The sequence below is a fragment of the Otolemur garnettii genome, unplaced genomic scaffold (assembly GCF_000181295.1).
Source record: "Otolemur garnettii isolate 467f Iridium unplaced genomic scaffold, OtoGar3 scaffold00153, whole genome shotgun sequence".
Lineage (NCBI taxonomy): Eukaryota > Metazoa > Chordata > Mammalia > Primates > Galagidae > Otolemur > Otolemur garnettii.
The window spans coordinates 1,380,451-1,384,942 of NW_003852548.1; the positions used below are offsets into that span (position 1 = coordinate 1,380,451).

The 4,492-nt window shown below is 43.0% G+C and overlaps 1 protein-coding gene and 1 pseudogene across 2 annotated transcripts in view; both read right to left on the reverse strand.

Annotated features, from left to right (window-relative positions):
• ZNF41 (zinc finger protein 41) overlaps positions 1 to 4,492 on the reverse strand; it is a 47,027-nt gene that overhangs the window by 14,056 nt on the left and 28,479 nt on the right.
• LOC105887995 lies at positions 2,459 to 4,326 on the reverse strand (annotated as a pseudogene). The gene has a single exon (XR_002775690.1). The product of XR_002775690.1 is annotated as a cold shock domain-containing protein E1 pseudogene (transcript).

Sequence of the window (4,492 nt, forward strand, 5' to 3'; positions counted from 1 at the left end):
AAAAAAAAAAAAAAAACAGTATTCAGATGCCATTCTAAGGAATATTTGAAATGAGTGAGCCCAGACCAATCTGGAGACGCACTGCAGAGTTTACATGAGAGAATAAAACCGTCTGGACTTAGGTAGCTGTTGTAATGAGGCGTAGAAGGTGTAGATGCTATGCTTTGAGAAGGATGAGTTGTGTAGGGGCATGTGGAAGTACTTAAGAGTCATATGCTTGCATTGCCAGTAATGATTTTATAAGCTTAAAACGAATATACAAGTATTAGTTATAATTAGGCTAGGAACTGAATTAAGAAAATGATTGCAGAGGATGGGCAATGGAAAAACAGAAACAGGAGAGAAGTGGATTCAGAGGAATCCAGAGCCCTGCACAACGTGCTACTGGAAGCCTGGCACCTTTAAAACTTAAGGAGAGAAGGCCAGGCACGGTGGCTCATGCCTGTAATCTTAGCACTCTGGGAGGCAGAGGCGGGTGGACTGCCTGAGCTCACGGGTTTGAGACCTGCCTGAGCCAGAGCAAGACCTTGTCTCTAAAAATAGCCAGGCGTTGTGGCGGGTGCCTGTAGTCCCAGATACTTGGGAGGCTGAGGCAAGAGAATCGCTTGAGCCCAGGAATTTGAGGTTGCGAAGGAGACAAAGTCTCAGAAAAAAATAAAAAAAAAACTTAAACAGCGGCTTGCTGAAATTACACCCCTCGCCCAGAGCGACTCTGCTAGACAAGGTCTCTGAGCAGGCAAAACTCACCCAGCCAGGCCCAAGCAGAGCTATTTGCTCTGAGAGAGGGAGAGCTTTTGTAAAGTTAGATATGCAAAATGTTTAAACTTTATTAAAGAAGGCAAGATTTACTCCAGACCAGGTAAGGAGATAAAATATTTCTTTGCTTCTGTCACCTGTCTGAGCAACAAGCTTCTTGAGTATTAATTGTCACTGCTGTGATTTGTGTGCTGGCTTAATAGGAGTTTTTTCTGACGTCCTGCTTTTTCACTGTTCTATACTCTGTGTTAAAGATCATAAATACCTTAAAGCAATAAAAGTAAAAAGTAAATTCATCCAATTAACATGTTAAAGAAATAGTTTAGTTAGAAAAATGCAAGCATAGCAAGAACCATATCGGAATTGTTTACCTTTCTCTCATGAGATTTATGATTAAAACAATGGAATAGGCTCCGTGCCTGTAGCTCAAGTGGCCAAGGCGCCAGCCACATACACCTAAGGTGGCGGGTTCGAATCCCCAGCCTGGGCCTGCCAAACAATGATGGCTGCAACCAAAAAATAGCCGGACATTGTGGCGGGCGCCTGTAGTCCCAGCTACTTGGGAGGCTGAGGCAGGAGACTCGCTTGAGCCCAGGAGTTGGAGGTTGCTGTGAGCTGTGATGCCATGGCACTTTACCCAGGGGGATGGCTTGAGGCTCTGTCTCAAAAAAAAAAAAAAAAAAAATGGAATATGAAATAAAAACAGAGCTAGCCTGGGACAAGACACTACATGTGTATTAAGCCTCACGATAAAGATATGCAGTCTCCTGGCCCAGATTGATTCTTAAAACTTTCCTTTGTCTCTCATTTTTTCATTTTCTTTGTCCTCTTGTTCCATCAAGCCACTGGGAGGGAACCCATAATGTTGTTGGGACTGGTGCTCGACAAATTGTACGAGTGAGAATAAGAAAAAAATTCTAGGGCAATGCTGAACTCTTGGTTTTACACAACCACGGAGACCGTGCTGCTATTTACTGAGAGAGGGGCTAGTAGAGTAGGAGGGGGAGTAGGGAAGAGTATGAAGCATGTTACACTTTGTCTATGTTGAAATTAAAGTGGTAAAATGTATAGGGAGTTATACAATAGGTTCTTTGTCAAGCACAGAGGTAAAATTTGGGAATTCTTAGCATAGAGCTGGTAAATAAATGAGATTGCTCCAGAAGGGCACACAGGAAAAGATACAGAAGCCACATCATACAGACTGTCTCTAAACACAATGCAATTATGCCAGAACTGCAATACTAGGAGGAAACTTTTCAGAAACCATAATTTTATTTTTTTTTATCTTTGTATTTATTTATTTATTTTGGACACAGAGTTAAGCTGTCCCCCTGGGTAGAGTGCTGTGGCATCACAGCTCACAGCAACCTCCAACTCCTGGGCTCAAGCGAGTCTCCTGCCTCAGCCTCCTGAGTAGCTGGGACTACAGGTGACCACCACAATGCCAGACTATTTTTTGGTTGAAGCCGTCATTGTTGTTTTGGCGGGCCTGGGCTGGATTCAAATCCACCACCTTAAGTGTATGTGGCTGGCACCTTGGCCACTTGAGCCACAGGTGCTGAGCCAACACACCATAATTTTATTTATTTATTTTTTAATTTTAAAATGGCTTTCTTAAATTTTTTTAAACATAACATGAGGAAGGTGTTAAAACTGGTGTAACAGCTCAATAGAGTAAGTAATCCAGATGTGGGAAGGGATGAAGAGGGAGATATTCAGAACCCTTCACCAGAATCCCCCCAACTTGATCATAGTGGATTAATGATGTGCTTTGTGGATATGGTTAGTCAATGACACCAGCTTGACAGATCTTTCTTTCTACACCAAATCCCATTGAATTATCTGGTTCTGGCTGACGAAGAACCATTAGGTGAGGAGCAATGGCATCATCCAGGGTAATGTTCTTCAGCGATTGACCAACCTATCAGGTCTAGGAGCTACAACAGCTTTGGGGCCTTCACAGACTCACCAAACATTACAGGGGCTGCACTTGCCACGCTGATTAAGAATCACTGAGAACTCCACCTCATCTCCTGCCTGTAGCTCAATGCCATCCTGAACTTCTTTCACATGGAAAAAGAGCTTCTTCCTATCTCCTACTTCATAGTTAATGAAGCCAAACTGATCTTTCACACACTCCACTGTGGTCCTACATAGGGGTGTGGTGTTGTAGGCCATAGTCTATACCTTTTGGCCCAGTACACACAACTGGAACTTGACACTCTCCCCTTTCTGTAGGCAATCCCCTTCGTTGGCCATCCCAACTATGCCAAATGGATAGACCTCACCTTTCATATCCCCCTCCTCCACATCTCAGTCATTCCTTGGTACTCTGTCTATGTTGGATCAACACTCCTCAGGGAACGAATGATTTTGCTAGAGTAGATGGTGGGATCAGCTTCCTCAGTAATACCATTCACTGAATGTGTTTTGTTCACTTTTTCTGCACTGACTTTATTGCCTTTGCCTTTGGACAAGCTGTACTCGACCATGTCCCCTAGTTCCAGGCTATCAACATCACCAGAGAACTCACTGTAATGGAAAAAGATTTCCTTATCATGATTGGCTTGTTTCAATAAATCCAAAATTTTTAGAGCCTCTTGGAGTTGGAATTATGACCTAAAAGTCATACACAAGTTGCAATTTGCTGTCCAGGCCTCTGTTTGTCACTAATACTAAATTCAACCTTATCTCCTATCTGAGAAGTAGGTCCTTCCATATCCTTGGCTTGAAAAGCGATAGTCAGTTTCACCCCACAATCATCATAAGTAATAATGCCATCCTCAGCCTCCTTCTCTTTGCCTTTATTTGGGCTAGTGGTTTTAGGATTGGAGAAAGTGCCTTCTTTTTCTACACTGCCCAGAAAACGATGATCTGAATGGGAATGGAATGAAACCATGCCCTTGGGAAGTTTTTTAATCCTAATAGCATGATTTCTTTGGGCAGAGAGCATATCAGGAACCAGAGTAAACTCCCTTTCATCTGCAATATGGAGCTGGTTCCCATCTAGAATTTCACTGAAGTGGAAGAACATACGAGCATCATGATCCACACACTTGATGAAACCAAAACCATCTCTCATGGCGGCAATCACACCCATTTCTCTGGCTTCATTAGTGAACTGAAATGTTTTTGATAGGACTTCTATATTGGTTGCTCGTTCTAATTTGTCACATCGGTCTGTCGAAATATTAAACCTAGCATGGTCACCTTCCAGCAGGGTCACCTTAGATTTTGTATCTTTGTCTCCAAAGGGAAGTGCTTTAGGAATCACAAAGTCAACTTTGATGCGTCCTGGCAATGGGTCATTCTGGTTTTTACTGGGTACTTTTGGGATAACTTTGGTTACAGTTCCTTCAGAATGTTCATGCTGATATCTTTAAAAATGACTGTTCCTTGAGGCAATAGTCTGACATCTGTTGCAACTTCTTTACCATTTTTGTCCTTGATTGTGAATTCCACGTCATCTCCAGGCTGTAAGGTTTCTAGGTCACCCTTAAATTCACTATAGTGAAAGAATATCTCTTTTACAACATCATCTCTTTCAATAAAGCCAAACGCTTCCTTCATGGCACAAACTACTCCCTGACAGTGGGCTTGTTTCTTTTTCTCTTTTTTTTGAGACGGAGCCTCAAGCTATCGCCCTGGGTAGAGTGCCATGGCATCACGCTCACAGCAACCTCCAACTCCTGGGCTCAAGCGAGTCTCCTGCCTCTGCCTCCCAAGTAGCTCGGAC